A 21,005-nucleotide genomic window follows, 5' to 3' on the forward strand; every position below is an offset into this window, starting at 1 on the left:
ACTGGTCCTCTTGGCCCTCTTCTCTATTATCTTTATATTGCCATACTATCTTATTTTTATTTTATATCCCACAAATGAATGTGGTCATTCTATGTCAATCTCTCTTCCTCTGATAACAGCCTTCTGTGCTACTAATTAGGCTCATTGAGGCAGGTAGATTACTGTATAAATTTCCCGTCAGATTTCCTTTGATATTACTGGGCTGACACTACAAGATATTGAGGTGTTGAATAATTGTTTTGTCCAGAATTTACAGATATGAAGCAAATTAGGTGACTTGGAACTGTGATAAGGTTAACTCATGAAACCGGACCCTTTCTGTTAGGTGTTGGGAATGGTGTTGGGCTATTGCAGGTCATGCAGAAAGGGGAATCTACCCCACTGAGACTTCCACAAAAGAATTATACCTGACCAATCTGTCTAAAAAATATCTGGGGCTATTATTTTCTTCTGGAGTTTGGTGGCAGAGCTGGACCACTTTTCTGCTGGGAATATGGTGGTGGTGGGTGAGGACTGCCCAAATTTTCAGTGGTGGGTGCAGGTATTTGGCATCTTTTAAGTCAGTGGTCCTCAAACTATGGCCCACGGGCCACATATTGTATTTGTATCTGTTTTGTTTCTTCATTGCAAAATAAGATATATGCAGTGTACATAAGAATTCATTCATAAGTTTTGTTTTTACTATAGTCAGACCCTCCAATGGTCTGAGGGACAATAAACTGGCCCCCTGTTTAAAAACTTTGAGGACACCTGTTTAAGTGATCAATATGAACATAGGACTTCTTTTTTATTTCTGTACATATGCTTTTATAATCTTGATAGGGACAGTATTTACTCTATAGAAACTTAGGGTGGCATAAATATTTAAAAAATATTGGGGCCAGAGTGATAGTACAGCAAATAGTGTGTTTGCTTTGTCCTGAGTTAATCTTGTGCAAGGCAAACTCCCTACTGATGTGCTATCTCTCCAGTTCCTGATCCCAATATTCTTAAGAGGGAAATATTCCTGTTTCATTTTCAACTTTAAGTACCAGAGTGCTGAAGATCTGACCTGCATGTATTTGAAACTGAGCATTTTAATAATCTAAAATTAGTAAAGTAGAAAAATAAAAATAATAAGGGAGGGACTTCAGAGCATAAAAGCCGGCTATCCTTTGCAAAAGCTGGCTCCCTGTGTGTGACACCAGGCGGGGAAAATCCGCGAAAGTACACCGGCCCAGTGGGGCTCAGCTGTGAAAGACTGTGAGTGTGACCTGTCTATGTCTGTCTACTGTCCTCTTGCGTGAAACTCTTGCGAGTGGGGCAAAAAGAGCCTCCAGAAACCTCGCTCGCCCAGACGCCATTTTCAGGGAGGGACTTCAGAGCATAAAAACCGGCTATCCTTTGCAAAAGCTGGCTCCCTGTGTGTGACACCAGGCGGGGAAAATCCGCGAAAGTACACCGGCCCAGTGGGGCTCAGCTGTGAAAGACTGTGAGTGTGACCTGTCTATGTTTGTCTACTGTCCTCTTGCGTGAAACTCTTGCGAGTGGGGCAAAAAGAGCCTCCAGAAACCTCGCTCGCCCAGACGCCATTTTCAGGGAGGGACTTCAGAGCATAAAAACCGGCTATCCTTTGCAAAAGCTGGCTCCCTGTGTGTGACACCAGGCGGGGAAAATCCGCGAAAGTACACCGGCCCAGTGGGGCTCAGCTGTGAAAGACTGTGAGTGTGACCTGTCTATGTCTGTCTACTGTCCTCTTGCGTGAAACTCTTGCGAGTGGGGCAAAAAGAGGCTCAGAGGAGCACGGCCGCTCCGCTTCGCTACGCGGCCGTGCACTCTTTCTAAGGAAAGAACTCCATTGCAACAAGAAGGAAAAATCACACTAAGAACGGCGCTATATCACAGAAGCAAACATTTCTCTCTGGACTGTCTTCTCTGTTACATGCTCGGGCCTAAGATTTGACCCAGTGTGAGGCTTCATCCACGGAGGACTCCCCTCCCTTAGAGGCAAGTCAGCCCATCCAGAAAGGGAGGAGCCAGAGGAGTGTGCTGCCTACATCATATAGACAATGAATACCACTACAACACGTAGAAAAACCCACAATACAAATGTGACAATGGGGAAACAGCGCAGGCCAGCATCAGACATAGAGAATGAAGATGACAATTCTGAGGACCAGATAATGACTGAACAACTAATCAACCTCTCAGATAAGGACTTTAGACTAGCAATATGGAAGGTGCTCAACAGACTCCAAGAAACCATGGATCGAGTTGAACAGAACACTAATAAGAACCAAGAAAATATGAAGGCAGAAATGACAAAACTCCAAACTGAAATAACATGTCAACTAACAGGCCTGAAAAACTCAGTAAACGAAGTGAATGACAAAATGGATAAGCTCTGGGACAGGGTATCAGAAGCTGAGAATAGACTTGGTGCTGTGGAAGATGAGATACATAACAATTCCATACAGCAGGAGAGATTGGACAAAAAACTTAAAGCAAATGAGCAGACAATGGAAAAATTAGTCAAAGAATGGGAACAGACGAAAATAGAAGTCTATGATAAGATCAACAGAAACAACTTAAGAATCATTGGAGTCCCAGAGACCCAGGAAGAAAATTTCCAGGAAGAATCAATGGTCAAGAACATCATTAAAGAGAAACTTCCAGAGCTAAAGAATATATGTGATCAAATCCTGCATGCCCGAAGAGTACCAACCAAAAGAGACCCCAGAAAAACCACCCCAAGACACATCCTAGTCACAATGACAAATCCCACAGATAGAGACAGAATTCTGAAAACAGCAAGATCAAAAGGGGAAATCATGTTCAAGCAAGCTTCCCTGAGATTTACAGCAGACCTGTCACCAGAAACGCTCAATGCCAGAAAGCAGTGGTGGGATATTGTGACAAGACTGAATGAAATGAATGCTTCACCCAGAATACTATACCCAGCAAAACTCACTTTCCGGTTTGATGGAAGAATACATGGTTTCACAGACAAAAAACAGCTCAGAAACTTCACAGACACAAAACCAGTCTTAAGAGAAAAACTGAAAGACCTAATCTAAGACAAGACTACCCAAAAGACACACCAAATTTTGAAATAAAGATGGCGTTAAATCCCAGGACAATTCTTTCTCTCAACGTCAATGGACTAAATGCACCAGTTAAGAGACACAGAGTGGCTAAATGGATCAAAAAACTCAATCCAACCTTCTGCTGCCTACAAGAAACGCACCTGAATAGTCAGAACAAACATAGACTCAAAATAAAAGGCTGGAGAAAAGTTATCCAAGCAAACAACACCCATAAAAAAGCTGGAGTGGCCATACTAATATCAGATAATGCAAACTTTATACTCAGGAAGGTTGTAAGGGACAAAGACGGACATTTTATATTAATCAAGGGGTACGTAGAGCAGGAAGAATTCACTCTCCTAAACATATATGCACCGAATGAGGGGCCAGCAAAATATTTAATACAACTGCTGACAAATCTGAAAAATAATATCAACAACAACACAATAATTGTGGGGGACCTAAACACGGCTTTGTCAACACTGGACAGGTCAACCAGACTGAAACCCAACAAGAATATACTAGACCTGAGGAGAGAAATGGAAGAAAGAGGCCTAGTGGATATATATAGGACACTCCATCCCCAGAAACCTGGATACACATTCTTCTCCAATGTACATGGGACATTCTCCAGGATAGACTACATGCTGGCACATAAAACATACCTCCATAAGATCAAGAGGATAGAAATTTTGCAGACTACCTTCGCTGACCACAAGGCTCTGAAATTATTTGTGAACTCCAAAGGGACTCAGAAGAAACACTTTAACACCTGGAAGTTAAACAGCCTCATGCTCAATAACCAGTGGGTCCGAGATGAAATCAAGGAGGAAATAAAAAGGTTCCTGGAAACAAATGACAATAAAGACACAAACTCTCAGAACTTATGGGACACAGCAAAAGCAGTACTGAGAGGAAAATTTATAGCTTTGCAAGCACACATCAGGAAGGAAGAAGGAGCTTACCTGAGTAGCTTAATGACACAGCTAATAGAACTAGAAAATGCTCAACAAAAGGACCCAAGAACAGGAAGACAGAAGGAAATAACAAAGCTGAGAGCAGAAATCAACGAAGTGGAAACTCAAAAAACAATCCGAAAGATCAACGAAAGCAGAAGTTGGTTCTTTGAAAAACTAAACAAGATTGATAGACCACTGGCAAACCTAACAAAGAAAGAGAGAGAGAGAAACTTGATAACTCGTATCAGGAATGAAAAAGGAGAGATCACTACTGATATGACAGAGATTCAAAGGGTAATCAGAAACTACTTTGAAAAACTCTACGCCACTAAAAATGAGAACCTGGAAGAAATGGATAAATTCTTGGACTCTTATAATCTTCCACGGTTGAAGGAAGAGGATGTAGCATATCTAAACACCCCCATCACCATTGATGAAATTAAAACAGTAATCAAATGTCTGCCGAAAAACAAAAGCCCAGGTCCAGATGGATTCACTAATGAATTCTATCAAACTTTCCAAGAGGAACTACTGCCAATCTTGGCAAGACTCTTTCATGAAATTGAACAAACAGAAACACTTCCAAATAGCTTTTATGAAGCCAACATCACCTTGATACCTAAACCAGACAGAGACGCTACCAAAAAAGAAAATTACAGACCAATATCACTGATGAATGCAGATGCAAAGATCCTCAACAAAATCCTGGCAAATAGGATTCAATGCCTCATTAAGAAGATCATCCACTACGATCAAGTAGGTTTCATCCCAGGAATGCAAGGCTGGTTTAACATCCGTAAATCTATCAACATAATACACAACATCAATAACAAGAAAAATAAAAACCACATGATCATATCAATAGATGCAGAGAAAGCATTTGATAAGGTCCAACACCCATTCTTGATCAAAACTCTCAGCAAGATGGGAATGGAGAGAACCTTTCTCAATATAGTGAAGGCCATCTACCACAAGCCAGTGGCAAATATTATCCTCAATGGAGAAAAACTGAAAGCCTTCCCTCTAAATTCTGGCACAAGACAAGGCTGTCCTCTCTCACCACTCCTATTCAACATAGCACTGGAAGTACTTGCTATAGCGATTAGGCAAGAAAAGGATATCAAGGGAATCCAGATAGGAAAGGAAGAAGTCAAGCTCTCACTGTTTGCAGATGACATGATACTCTACTTAGAAAACCCTAAAGACTCTATCAAAAAGCTTCTAGAAACAATAGACTCATATAGCAAGGTGGCAGGCTACAAAATTAACACACAAAAATCAATGGCCTTTCTATATACCAACAGTAATAAAGAAGAAATGGACATTAAGAAAACAACCCCATTCACAATAGTACCACACAAACTCAAATATCTTGGAATCAACTTGACTAAATATGTGAAGGACCTATACAAAGAAAACTATAAAACTCTGCTCCAAGAAATAAGAGAGGACACACGGAAATGGAAACACATACCCTGCTCATGGATTGGCAGGATTAACATCATCAAAATGTCAATACTCCCCAAGGCATTATACAGATTTAATGCCATCCCTCTAAAGATACCCATGACATTCTTCAAAGAAGTGGATCAGACACTTTTGAAATTCATTTGGAACAATAAACACCCTCGAATAGCTAAAGCAATCATTGGGAAAAAGAATATGGGAGGAATTACTTTTCCCAACTTTAAACTGTACTACAAAGCAACAGTTATCAAAACAGCATGGTATTGGAATAAGGATAGGTCCTCAGATCAGTGGAATAGGCTTGAATACTCAGAAAATGTTCCCCAGAGATACAACCATCTAATTTTTGATAAAGGAGCAGGAAATCCTAAATGGAGCAGGGAAAGCCTCTTCAACAAGTGGTGTTGGCACAATTGGATAGCCACTTGCAAAAAATTAAACTTAGACCCCCAGCTAACATCATGTACAAAGGTAAAATCCAAATGGATTAAAGACCTCGATATCAGCCCCAAAACCATAAGATATATAGAACAGCACATAGGCAAAACACTACAGGACATTACAGGCATCTTCAAGGAGGAAACTGCACTCTCCAAGCAAGTGAAAGCAGAGATTAACAGATGGGAATATATTAAGCTGAGAAGCTTCTGCACCTCAAAGGAAATAGTGCCCAGGATACAAGAGCCACCCACTGAGTGGGAGAAACTATTCACCCAATACCCATCAGATAAGGGGCTAATCTCCAAAATATACAAGGCACTGACAGAACTTTACAAGAAAAAAACATCTAACCCCATCAAAAAATGGGGAGAAGAAATGAACAGACACTTTGACAAAGAAGAAATACGCATGGCCAAAAGACACATGAAAAAATGTTCCACATCACTAATCATCAGGGAGATGCAAATCAAAACAACGATGAGATACCACCTCACACCCCAGAGAATGGCACACATCACAAAGAATGAGAATAAACAGTGTTGGCGGGGATGTGGAGAGAAAGGAACTCTTATCCACTGCTGGTGGGAATGCTGTCTAGTTCAACCTTTATGGAAAGCGATATGGAGATTCCTCCAAAAACTGGAAATCGAGCTCCCATACGATCCAGCTATACCACTCCTAGGAATATACCCTAGGAACACAAAAATACAATACAAAAACCCCTTCCTTACACCTATATTCATTGCAGCTCTATTTACCATAGCAAGACTCTGGAAACAACCAAGATGCCCTTCAACAGATGAATGGCTAAAGAAACTGTGGTACATATACACAATGGAATATTATGCAGCTGTCAGGAGAGATGAAGTCATGAAATTTTCCTATACATGGATGTACATGGAATCTATTATGCTGAGTGAAATAAGTCAGAGAGAGAGAGAAAAACGCAGAATGGTCTCACTCATCTATGGGTTTTAAGAAAAATGAAAGACACCCTTGTAATAATAATTTTCAGACACAAAAGAGAAAAGAGCTGGAAGTTCCAGCTCACCTCAGGAAGCTCACCACAAAGAGTGATGAGTTTAGTTAGAGAAATAACTACATTTTGAACTGTCCTAATATTGAGAATGTATGAGGGAAATGTAGAGCCTGTTTAGGGTACAGGCGGGGGTTGGGTGGGGAGGAGGGTGATTTGGGACTTGGGTGATGGGAATGTTGCACTGGTGATGGGTGGTGTTCCTTTTATGACTGAAACCCAAACACAATCATGTATGTAATCAAGGTGTTTAAATAAAAAAAAAAAAAAAAAAAAAAGAAAAATAAATTAGTAACTAAAAACAGAGTAGAACTATAAAATGTGATATTATATGATCACAAAAGTGAACAACCTAAGAACATGTAGCAATAGGAATAAATCTCATAAACCAAACTTTGTGTTGTGTGTTGGAGGGCTAGTTACAGCATCTACCTTGCATGGGGCTAACTCAGGCTCAACCCCTGACTCAATAAGTAATACCTCTAAACACTCTCCATGAATGATCCTTGGGCATAGTGTCAGGAGTAAGTCGAACCTTCAGGGTATGATCCAGCCTTCATCCTGTAAGTGTTGAGTTGTAAAACCAGATACATAGCATATGTATTATTTTATTCCATTTGCATGAAATTCCAAATAAAAAACTAAAATCTAGCATACTAGAAATCCAGATAATGACTATTTTGTGAGGGGTAGTGATTACAGGTGTGAAAAGGTAGCTGAGATTTTGATTTTTTTATAATAGAGAGTTTAACAGGATGTTTCCATTTTATGCAAATTTATTGCAGTGAGTACATTTGTGATTTGTTTGCCTTCCTATATGTCTTTTATACTTAAACCTATTTACAAAACTTTTTAAAAAACAAAACACTAGGGCTGGAGAGATAGCATGAAGGTAAGGTGTTTACCTTGCAAGCAGAAGGACGGTGATTCAAGTCCTGGCATCCCATATGATCTTCCGAGCCTGCCAGGAGAGATTTCTGAGCCTAGAGCCAGGAGTAACCCCTGAATGCTCCCGGGTGTGACCCAAAAACAAACAAACAAACAAACAAAAAACCCAAAACACTAAGTCTTCTGTCTTGGAATAAGTTTTTTTTTCTTCCCTAGAAACTGAAAGTGGCTGAAAAGTTCTGGAATTGGACCCAGATGTCACCATGGAAGCCATTACCCAGGACAGTGGGAAATCAGCTGAGCAGAGATGGGGCAGGAAATTCGAAGACAACCTACCCTTTGTTTCAATGAAAACTCTAGAATATAAAATAGAGAAAGGAAAAGGACAGGAACAATCCATTTTGCAATGATACCTCCCAACTATTTTTTTGTTTGTTTTGTTTTGTTTTGTTTTGTTTTGGGGTCACACCCCTTGGTGCTCAGGGGTTACTCCCGGCTCTGTGCTCAGAAATTGCTTCTGGCAGGCATGGGGACCATGTGGGTTGCTGGGATTCGAACCGTGATCTGTCCTGTGTTGGCAGCGTGCAAGGTAAACGCCTTACTGCTATACTATCTCTCCAGCCCGCAACTAGTTTTCTTGATCAAGACAGTTGTAGTGTTTGACCCTATCTTTGCCAGAACTGTCCCCAGGGAAAGAATTACAGATGTTGGACATTTTCCCAATATCTTACTTGTCTCCAGCCTCCAGGAAGACCTGGCAGGGGCTGGCAGTGAGGCAGCTCAACTCATATAAGGAACCCATTGGCTTCTTCAAACTTCCCACAAAATGTTGTGATTAATCACACTGTGGCTGCAATTAAATCAAATAAAAACAATGTGTTAGAAGAATGGCTATGGGAGGCAATGCCCATTATTATTATTAATGGACAGTTGTAAACCCATTGGTAAACTGGAGAGAAAAGTGTTCCATGGAACTGAGATAGAGTTGGAGGCTGCCAGCCTGAGTTTTAGTCCAAGAGTTTGGCAAAGAATAAGGGAGAAGTATTAGAATAAATATAGAAAAATTATAGCTGACTGACTCTTTTTAAGGTTCTGCTGTGCCAAACTGAGCTAAGTGCACCTTTATGTTTTTGTTTGTTTATTTGGGAAAGGAGTGATTTGGGTCACAACTTGTAGTGCTCAGAGCTTAATCTTGGATTTTTTCTCAGGGAATTTCTCCTATGGAACTCAGGATACCATACATGGTGTCAGGGATCAAATTGGGGTCACATGTGTGCAAGGTACATACTTCTGTAGCCCCTTTACTATCTCTCTGGGCCCTACATATAATGTTAAAAACTATAGAAATACTAACAAGTCCCATTTTATTATTTACATTGGAGAAATTAAGGTTCTAAGTATGTATGAAAATTGGTTAAACAATTTACTTGTGCCTGAAACTACCAAAATCCAACATTTGCCTGCTTCAAATTTTTTTTCAAAGTGAAGTATGCTTTGCATATAAGAAATCACATACATCTGGAAGGTGCTTGGTGAATTGTTTCATATCCATACATCCCCCAGATGAAGATATGAAACATTCCTATCATTCTATAAATTTCATTTGGGACCCTTCCAGGCACTGTTACTTCTCAAAGAAATTATTACCAACTGGTTTTTATTACCATAGGTGAGTTTGGCATATTCCTGAACTTGCTAAATGGTTATAGTTTGGTATAGCCTCTTTCATTCCACATATTTTTGAGATTTGCCCATGTGTAGACAGCTTGAATTAATAGATCAATCTTTTTCATGATTGAATATTTTTTCATTATATTAGTACTGCACTTTGCTGATTTGTTGTCAGTAGATATTTGGATTTATTTCCAAATTTCCAGTTTTTAGGAGCAATTTATTTTTGTTTTATTTTTTGTTTTTGTTCCTAGTGGTTCTTGGGGGGAACCATATAAGTATGCCAGGGATTGAACCTATGCCATCCACATGCAAGACAAACGCTCTACTCTCTGTGCTATCATTTTGGATCCTGGGTCAACTGCTTTTTACCACAAATATTTCACAATTTGTTATGCTTTTTATTACAATATTTCACAAATATTAGGCTGGTGAAGGTCCTAGCAGGGAGAGAACTTTTATGGAAAAAGAACTGGGTTTCACAGACTAATACTGTTAGCAATAAAGAAAAGGGAGGAAAATGGAAGTCAATCTAGACCCTCTTACCAAGGATGCTCTTTGCTAGGATTTTGTTGAGAATCTTTGCATCTGTGTTCATCAAGGATATTGGCTTCTTTATTTGTGCCATATCTGTCTGCTTTTGTTAAAAGGGTGATGCTAGTTTTGTAGAAACTATTTGGGAGTGTTTCTGTTTCTTGTTTCCTGAAAGAGCCTGAAAAGGATTGGTAGTAGGTCCTCTTGAAAGGTTTGAAAGACTTGTTAGTGAATCCATTTGGGCCTGGGCTTTTGTTTTTGGGAAGACTTCTGATTACCATTTTTTATTTGCTTAATAGTGATGGACCTATTTATGTATACAGATATATATGTATTTAGATATTTATTTAGGTCATATATATCATATGTAATATGATCACATATATTTAGATCATCTTGGTTCAACCTTGGGTGGTTATAATAGTCCAAGAATTTATCGATTTGTTCTAGGTTCTCTTGTTTTGTGGCATAGAGTTTCTCAAATCAGTCTCTCATTACCTTTTACATTTCTGTAGTAATCTCCTTTTTATTTATAATTCAGTTTAATAAGTTTTATCTTTTCTATTCTTTGTGAGTTTTGCCATTAGTTTTTTGATCTTGCTTATTTTTTTTAAAGAACCAACTCTTGCTTTCATTGATCTTTGGAATTGTTTTTTGGACTTCCAATTCATTAATTTCTGCTATAAGCTTTATTATTCTTTTCTGTCTGCATATTTTAGTTCAGTTTCTTGATCAATTTCTAATTTGATAAGCTGTGTCCTTAAGTTATTTATATAGGCCATTTCTTCCTTCCTGATGAGGGTTTGTGAAGCTATTAATTGTCCTTAAAATTGATTTTGTTGTGTCCTGCAAATTCTGATAATTTGTGTCTTTGCTCTCATTTGTTTCCAAGAATTTTTTGATTTCTTTTTTGATTTGGTCTCTGATCCACTAGTTGTTCAGTAAAGATTTATTTAATTTCCAGGTGTTAACATTTTTCTCTGTGTCTGTTTATAATTCACTTCAGTAGATTGTCATCTGAGAAGGTAGTTAGTATAATTTCTATCCTCTTTCTTTATGGAGATATTTTTTATGGGCCAGCATGTGGTCTATCCTGGAGAATGATCCATGTGCATTGGAGAAAAATGTGTATCCAGTTTTATGGGGATGGATATCCCTTTATATATCTATTAAGCCACTCTTCCATTTCTTCTTCAAGTCAGTTACATTTTAGCCTGATTGACCTATTGAAAGGTGACAGGGTGGTATTGAAGTCTCAAACAATTATTGTGTTGCTATTGATGTCTTACTTCAAATTTGTCAACAATTGTTTTAATTTTTTTGCTGGTTCCTCATAGGGCGCGTATATGTTTAGGAGTGTGATTTCTTCCTATTGTACATATCCCTTGATTATTAAAAAATATCCCTCTCTGTCCTTATAACTTTTTAAGTCTATAGTCTTTGTCATCTGATATTAGTATGGCCACTCTAACCTTTTTAGGAAAGTTGTTTGCTTGGATAATTGTTCTCCAACATTTGATTTTGAGTCAATATTTGTTGTGACTATTCAATGTGTTTCTTTTAGGTAGCTGAATATTAGGTTCAGCTTTTTGATCCATTTTTCCACTCTGTGTCTCTTAACTGCTTCATTTAGTCTACTGATGTTGAGAGACATAATTGCCATGGGATTTAGTGTCATTTTATGGTATGTTTGTTGGTCTCTCTTGTCTTAAAGTAGACCTTTCAGTTTATTTTTTTAAGGCTGGTTTTGAGTTTGTAAAGTTTTTGAGCTGTTGTTTTTCCATGAAGTTGTGTATCCTTCCTTCAGTCTTGAATGTAAGTATGTCCGGGTGATGTACGGTTGGCAAAACACTCATTTTGTTGTGTTTTATCACTATATTCCACTACTGCCTTTGGGCCTGGAGGGTTTCTTGTGACAGGTATACTGTAAATCTCAATGATGCTTCTTTGAATATAATTTTCCTTTTTTTTTCTTTTTTGTGGTTTTTGGGTCAAACCCGGCAGTGCTCAGGGGTTACTCCTGGCTCCAGGCTAAGAAATTGCTTCTGGCAGGCACAGCGGGCCATATGGGGCGCCGGGATTCGAACCAATGACATCCTGCGTGTAAGGCAAATGCCTTACCTCCATGCTATCTCTCCGGCCCCATAATTTCCCTTTTTGATCTTGTTGCTTTCGGTATTCTATCCCTATCTGTGGGATTCGTCAGTGTGACTAGCATGTGTCTTGGGTGATTTTCTTTGGATCTCTTTTAGCTGGTACTCCTCAGGCATGCAGGATTTGGTTGCACGCACTCTTTATCTCTGGGATTTTTTCTGCAATGATGTCTTTGTCTGTTATTTCTTCATGAGGATTTTCTTCCTGGGTCTCTGAGACTCTAATGATTCTTACGTTGTTTCTGTTGAGTTTATTGTAGACTTTTCTTTTCATCTGTTCACATTCTTTGATAATTTTTCCATTGTCTGGTCATTTGTTTTAAAACTTTTCCAATCTCTTCTATTGTATGGAGTTTTATGCATCTCTGTTAGAGAGGCTGTCCAGTGATGTTTTCATTTCACCTACCAAGTTTTTGTCATTTTTTAGTTTGAAGTTTTCTTATTTCTACTTTCATATTCTTTTGATTCTCATTTGTGATTTGTTCAGTTTGTTTCATGCTTTAATGAGTTCTATAAACTTCCTCCATATTTCTTTTTTTTTCTTTTTCTTTTTCTTTCTTTCTTTCTTTCTTTTTGATTTTTGGGTCATACCCGGCAGTGCTCAGGGGTTATTCCTGGCTTCATGCTCAGAAATTACTCCTGGCAGGCTCCGGGGACCATATGGGATGCCGGGATTCGAATCAATGACCTTCTGCATGAAAGGCAAACACCTTACCTCCATGCTATCTCTCCGGCCCCTTCCTCCATATTTCTAATTTGAGAGTCTAAATAGGTGGCCAGTACCTTTTTGTTTGTTTGGTTTTTGGTTTTTGGGTCACACCCAGCAGCACTCAGGAGTTACTCCTGGTTCTATGTTCAGAAATCGCTCCTGGCAGGCTCAGGGGACCATATAGGATGCCGGGATTTGAACCACCGACCTTCTGCATGCAAGGCAAAAGCTTTACCTCCATGCGATCTCTCCAGCCCCTTTCACTTTTTTTTTTTGTGGCCAGTACTTTTTGGGTCATCAGAGCTGTCATCTTTATTCTCTAATAATAGTGGAGGCCTGTGTTGTTTCCCCATTGTTATGCTTGTATGGTGTTGTTTTCTATATGCTGTGTTGGAGTTCATTAACTAGGAGAATTTTGGCCATGGAGCTGAGCAGCTGTGCTTCTCTAGCTCTACCCTTCAGATCAGAGTCTGTTCACATGTGTTGACATTCCAAGTGCTGGTTGCTGCTGGTGGGTTGGGACGGGATTCACCCCCCACCTTTTTTTCTTTTCTTTTGTCTTTTTTGTTTCTTTTTGGGCCACATCCAGCATTAATCAAGGATTACTCCTAGCTTTATTCTCATAAAGAGCTCCTGGTATGCTCAATGGACTATGAGGTTCCAGATGTCAAACCTGAGTTGGCCACATGCAAGGCAAATGCCCTAGATGCTGTGCTACCACTCCAGCCCTTTTTTTTTTAAATTTATTTTCATTTTTTTATTTTTAGATCACACCTGGCTATGCTCAGGGCTTACTCTTAGCTCTATCTTTCTATCTTTGCTCAGGCGCAACTCCTAGTCATGCTTTATGCTCTGAAAGAGATCAAACTGGGGTTTACTTATTGCAACACAAGTGCCAGAGTCACTGTATAATCTCTCTGGCATCTGAACTGAGAGCTCCTTGCATGGACGAAGAGAACTTCAAAAGCAGTTTTGTAAACTGCTTGTGAAGGTCTGTCCTGTTCTGGGCAGAAGAAAGAAAAACTAGAGTCTGGTCCTCACCCCAAGAACACAGGGGTACGCTGTGTATGCATGGTGTTTTCAGGAGCTGCACCCACAGCTGAGTGTGGCAGGTGTGGCTACCTTGTTGGGGATGTACTCTGTCCTTCCTACATTATGTTTTTTTGGGACTGGCCCTTCACACTCTTTCCTAACCTCAGCTCTGGTCCTTTAGAGGAGTCAGTAAGGAGTAGGACCTAAAGACTTGCTTTCACCTTTATTTTATTTTATGTTTGGTTTTTGGGTCACACCCGGCAGCACTCAGGGGTTTCTCCTGGCTCTTCTATGCTCAGAAATCGCTCCTGGCAGGCTCAGGGGACCATATGGGATGCTGGGATTCAAATCACCATCCTTCTGCATGAAAGGCAAACACCCTACCTCCATGCTATATCTCCAGCCCCATTGCCTTCACTTTTTAGAAAAAGGACTCAAAGTCAACTAAATTTATACTCAGAGAAGACAAGTACATGGTAGGACCCAACTAAGTGTGGCTGTTGGTCAAACCCTGGGAACTCCTTGGGAAGAGCTGTCCTTGGAGAACTGGTCTTGTTTCTAGGTGAGACTGGCCACTGTCCTCTCTCAGCCCCAGAAGAGGGAGGCAACCTGAGGCAGACCTCAGGAACCAGTCAACTGTCATGATGGAGTGTCTAGTGTGGACTTGAATCCAGGCTGCCTGACCCTCAGGCTTGAGCGTGCACACAGAAGATTAGACAGAGAGCACCATGTGGAGCATCATGGGGAAGACCACAAAACTGAGGATGACGGGAGGTATGGGCTCAGCTTTAAGGGACCAGGGCTGGTTAGTTCTGATCTGGAACTGATTCAGCTGCCAGTGCTTGGTTGATGTTGGTCACAAGTTAGAGAGGAGACCTGCTTTGAGATCCTTGTTTGCTGTTTGTTTTTTCATATGGGCCACATGCAGGAATCTTAAGAGGCCCCAGGGTCACCCCTGGCAGTGATTGGGGCACTGTGTGGGTGCTGGGGTTTGAAGCAAGGACCTCCCACACACTAGGCATATGCTCTACCTCTTCAGCTATGTCTCTAGATCTGCTTTGGATTTTTTCCTTGTTTGCTTTTCTTTTTCTTCTTGGCTGTAGGTGTTGGAAGTGGTGGAATAGCCCAATACACATGGCTCAAGTCCTGGAATAAGGGCCTGGAGCATGTCCAAACTGGAAAGCTGACAGGATCTGTGGGGGTAATGGGGTGGGGGCAGAAGAGACCTGTGTAGACATGTCCGCACACTGTAGAGACTTGGAAAGAGAACGCAGGGGTCCTGGCTTCTCTCCAGACTGTCTAACCACTACTTGCCTCCCCCGCTCCCACTATTAAATTTAGGTCTCTTTCCGGAATGTCCTAGCTGCTTTAAAGGCAGCAACATGCTCTGTTTCTGCTTTGGCTCTTACCTCTGTGAAACCAGCAGTAAATTGCAAACAACTGCTGATGGCTTTGAGCCTGGACTGCAGGCCGATGCTTCATGAGTCATCGCTAATAGGAAGGACCCTCTCTGCTGAGCCCCTACGTGCTTTCCATTCTTGCAGAAATGTTTGGATCAGCACTTCTCCCTTTTCCCTAGCCCTGAACCCACACTCTCCAGTCTGTTGCACTCACAGCTCCTCAAATGCCTTTCTCTTGCTTTACTGATTTATTCTCTGTTACAGACCTTGATGATATTTGGCCAGCCAGGCCCCCTCTTTTCACTCTGGCAGTGGTGACCAGTGATATCTCCTGCTGATTCCACTGGTTGGAGACTTTAATTCTGGCTACCCATGCCAGAAAATAGAAATTTTAGGGGGCAATGTCCCCCAGCTTCTCAGCAGCCTTCAGCCAATGAAGGGACTGGTTCCCAGCTCTCTAATCCTCTCCCAAGGCCTGGTAGGTGTCAGCCTTCCCCGCTCTTGATGTTGCAATGATCAGGGGTGCATATTTACTTGATTGTGGTACTGACTGTGATTATACTTCCTTGGTTATTGAATTTGCAGACATTGTATTCTCAGCCATTAGGTTGGTCCATCTTTTCAGTTGTGATGCTTCATTTTAAGTGATGGTGCTCGCACACTGCTGGAAATCACTTGTGGTAATAAGGGTTAGACAGCAAAGCTGCCATACTTGAGCTTAGTGGTCACGAGCAGCATGAGGCACTTGAACCCATGGTCTTACGCTTGTAAGGCAGGTAATCTAGCCACAGAGCCAATCTCAGGCTCATTTTCGAATTTTCCTGTGGATTTACAAGGAGCCATGGACTGGCCAGAGAAGACCATTGTCTGAAATGTGCAGCTTGAGGCACATAGCAGTGAAGGATATGTAAGCACAACCAATGGGCAACATCCAGGGAGCATAGATGCTCTTTGCATGCATAAGCATCACAACCAGATATGTGTATGAGATCTGCCATGGTATCATGATTGACCGTAATAACAACAAGGACTTAGGATGTGGCTCAGCAGTAGAGCATTTGCAGTGTTTATCTAAAGTCTAGGGTTTTAACCCCGCACAAAACAACACAAAAACAAAACAGAATAATAACAAGAGGTGCCTGAGTAATAGTGCAGCAGGGAAGTTACTTGCCTTGCATTCAACAGGCCCTGATTTAATTCCCAGTACCTATGGTCCTCTGAGTCTAAACAGGAGTGATCCTTGAGTGCAGAGCTACCAGTAAGCCCTGATCACTGTCAGGTTTTGCCCCAACCCCAAAATAAATAAATAGATAAATAAATAAATGAGCAAAACCCTTGTCTATGTATCCTCAAATCACACAAATGCTCACTCAGTAATGCCCCCTGCATGATTCCTTCCTTCCCTCACTTTCTTGGAACACCAGAAATTGACTTGTTGGCTTTCTTGTCAGTGGGAGTCCACCCTAGGGAGCCTTTCAGCTGAATAATGGTTTACAGGAACCCACTGTCCTAATTTGGGAGGTGGTGGCACAGATTGACAGACAAGCCTGACTCTGGACTAAGTGAATGCTAATAAAGTCAAGAGTCCCAAAGCCCTTGCACTCATTTTATAAATTCATGCAAAAATATTAGTTTATATTGTGTGTCAAGTTCTGTGCATGGCTCTGGCACTCTGGTGCTAAGCAAATGGGCCAGGTCTCCCCCTCTCTGCTGGGGTACATATGGAAAGTAACTATTGGATAAAGCAGGGGACATATAGTCCCAAGTGGAATGTATTTCATCAGAGTAAGAGCTCAGAGAAAGGGAGAGTTAAGATATGAAGGAGTCAGAGGAAGGAAAAAAGAGAGATGATCAGAGGGCAAGGAGAGATTAAGAGAATAGAAAACTTTCACTCTGAGTATTAATATTGTACTGATTTCCTAAGAGCAGGATGGTGATTTAGTGGTATAGAATGGACGTTTAATCACGAGAGAGAATCCACTTGGAGAAGAGGGCAATTCTCTGAGAAAGTAAGCAGGGAAACAAATCAGAAGAACTGAGAGTAGGGGCCGGAGCAGTGGTGCAAGTGGTAGGACATTTGCCTTGCACACTAACCTAGGACAGACAGTGGTTTGATCCCCCGGTGTCTCATATGGTCCCCCACACCAGGAGTAATTTCTGGGCACATAGCCAGGAGTGACCCCTGAGCATCACCAGGTGTGGCCAAAAAAAAAAAAAGGAAGAAGAAGAACAGGAAATAGTAATAGAAGATGGGGAAGAAGAAGCCTTCCTGGGCATGAGAAGGGCATTTGCAAAGGCCCTGAGGTTGGAGATGTTTCACTGAATGGGAAGTGGGGGAGCAGAGGGGACAGGTAAGGCAGCATAGTTTATTTACTATAACTGTGCATACGTTTACTATCCTTTTTTTCTTTATAGGACTGAGGGCACAGCTTTGCCTCTAGGGGCTTGAGGCCCAGTCCTGTGGCTTATTTTAGTCAATAGAATTAGTTATCATGACCAGCAAAAACTTAAATGTGATGGAACATCTGGAGACTTGGTTTCTAGAATTTCTGTATGCAAGAGGCCATCAGAGGGTATGTGTGGGTCTTTCTGTTTACTCAGAATGGTCTGTTGGGAGCCACTTTGTAGATTTTTCACAAAGCTAATATGAAAAAGAGCTCTGGGTGGTTCAGGGAGAGCTGAGAGTGGCTATTTTGAGAGTCTTTCTTTCTTTCTCTCTTTTGTTTTAAAGTTGCTCATTTTGAACGTAGATAGTCCAGGCAGGGAGTGAGCCTTCTTGGGACATAAATTCCAAGCTTGTTTTACTTTTATATTCCACGGTGAGCCCCTGGTAAAGGGGCACTGTGCATAGTCAAGGGTAACTGGTTAGTTGGGAGTCCAGATCAACCTCTTGTTTCCAAGATGAATTCCCTGTAGGCAAAGATTTAATGATTGGCAAAAACTGAAGGTAAGCAATTAGTCAGAAGTGTAAAAAAAAAAAAGGCAGTCAGGCCAAGGTATACGAAACTCAAGATAATAACTTGTTAAGTCTTTCTACAGTTTGGTAGAAGACTGACCTCCATCTTGGTTTCTACTCCAGAGATCACTGTGTCTCTTGGGATGCAAGCTCCTGAAAGAGCAGAGGGTCTACTAGGAAGGCTGTTCCCCAAGGACCCTAACAGGAGCCTTTAGTGTGGGAAGAACTAAGAGGAGAGAGCTTGACAACTTAGGAAAAAAAGTATTCTATGCATGATACCACTTCAGTATTGCAAATCAAAGTGCCTAAAAGAAAAAAAGAAGGAAAGGGAGGGGAAAGAAGTGGGTGTCTGCTATCACACAGTCTGTGATGAGGGATTGGGAGAACAGAAGGGAAACTGGGAAAATTGACAGCGGGGAAACAACACCTGTGAAGTCTTGTATGACTGAAACTCAACTATCAATAAAGTTTTTACTCTGAATCTTATGGTGATTTAATAAAAACAACAACAACACACACACACAAACCAACCAACCAAGTGGGTATATCTCTTGGGTAAATGATTTAAGACTAATATTACCAAATTCATTGTCTCTAAGGACTGGCAACTAGACTGATGGAGAATGGGGAATGGGGATTCTCCCAAGTCAGGTAGAAACTGGGTTTGGAGTCATTTCTCTGCAGCAGCTCACAAAGATGACATGATAAAGATGGATGGTGGCTGAGGGAAGCTATTCTACATTTCCTTCATCAGCTCTTGGAAGAACTAGATTTCCGCATCAAATCAGAAAAAATGCATCCAGAGTTAACTAATAGCAATAAAATAAAATAAAAAAACAAAACACAAAAACCCAGTTCAAGTTTTGCTGAAATGATATTTTCATTGTATCTCTGAGAATTTGGTCTAGAACTGATTCACAGTGCTTAGGAATTTCATGAAGTCATGCTTGGACTTTTGTACCAGGAAAGAGCATGGGTGGGAGAGTATACAAGAGAGTGTTTATGAGCATGTGGGAATGTGTGTGAGCATATGTGTAAAGTGTATATTTATAAACATGTGTGGCATATGGTGATATGTATGTGTGTTAGAGTGAATGTGTGTATAACATGCAAGTGTGTGAACATGATTGTGTGTATGTATAAACATATATGTGTGTATGCATCAATGTGGGGGGTAGATGAAGTGGTGGGTATATAAGGAATGTAGTTGATGGAGGATGGAACACCTTTAATCATTAGATAGGGAAAAACTCCTCCCAGCAACACACAAAAGTTGGGCCATACCCAAGACCTGTAGTGAGGTTCCCCCAAGACCTCCCATGATGTATGAAAGCCTGGCTCCTGATCTAGAAAGCACTTTAGACCTGGACTTCCTATTGCTATTTGGAACCAGAGCATGTTTCATTTCCAAAACCAGTGTTTCTGTTTTATGTCACTAGGGTAGCCCCCAATTCACCTACCTGCTTTGTTTCATTAAAGACCTAGAACAGACCTAGGTCAGAGAAGCTGAGAAGCCTCATGTTCTAAGCTAGGCAGGACTCAGAACATTAATCAGCTACTCCTTCTTTTAGTCACATAACAAATATGTATTGGTTATTGACTATGTGCCATCATAGCCTGGTGGGTGAGAGCGATGTAGCTCATCACACAATGTAAATGATCATTTTATCTGATTTGATTCTGAGACTATCATGCTGAGAGTTTCCACTTTATCAAGACTCTCTGGGGTGTGTGTGTGTTTGTGTATAATTCACAACCATGGGTTGTGAATTCAGACAAAATTCAGAAAAATTCAGACAAAGTCTGAAGTAGGCTGAGGCAGAGGCAATTATTTTGTGGGTAAATTCAATCGAGGTGTCAAAAAGGTACATGGGTTATTGATGTTCTAGACACAAAAAGGTGGTAAACAGGTGAACATTTGGATATAATTTCAATGTCCATTATAAGAAAATCATATTTTGGGACTGGAACAATAGTGGCTAGGGCATTTACTTTGAACACGGCCAACTCCTGACATCTCATATAATCCCCTGAGACTGACAGGAGTGATTTCTGAGAGCAGAGCCAAGAGTAACCCTGAGTGCCACCATGTGTGGCCCAAAAACCAAAAGACAGTCAAGTATAATAATTTTGTTGGGAGCAGGAGGGAGACAGAAAGTGTAGACCATCTTGAAGGGGATTGGAGAAGTGGGTCAGAGAAGAGCAAGCTGTCAAGGAATAATGTTAAATTAAATATCACAACGGGTGCTTAGGTTTATTTTCAGAGAAAAGGTTCAAGTTCAGTCAGTTCACCGGTTAGGCAAGAGAGCAGCAATATTTATAGGTCAATTCCCTTCAATCATAGGCCAAGAGCTATTTTGAAAAGCTGCGAATTCTTTAGCACTTTGTCCTGCCAAATTTCTAAGCAGTGTGGCATTCTGGAGTTTTGGAACAACACTTCTGACTCAGAAATGCAGATGCATTTAGCTGGACAGTGAACAAACAGTGGCAAAATGTTAAGGCTGTGGAGCTCTGGCCGAGACGGGTAGGTCCATTACGAAAGGGTTAACAAAATATAGTGTATCTCTTCAAGCAAAGGATGCAATAGAACCATGCTCACTGACACAGAATTTGCAGAGATGGCTTTTTCACATGTTCATTTGTCACATAAACTGGAAGACAAAGTCTGAATTAGGCTGAGGCAGAGGCAATTAT

This window comes from Suncus etruscus, chromosome 7, assembly GCF_024139225.1.
Source record: "Suncus etruscus isolate mSunEtr1 chromosome 7, mSunEtr1.pri.cur, whole genome shotgun sequence".
Taxonomy (NCBI): Eukaryota; Metazoa; Chordata; class Mammalia; order Eulipotyphla; family Soricidae; genus Suncus; species Suncus etruscus.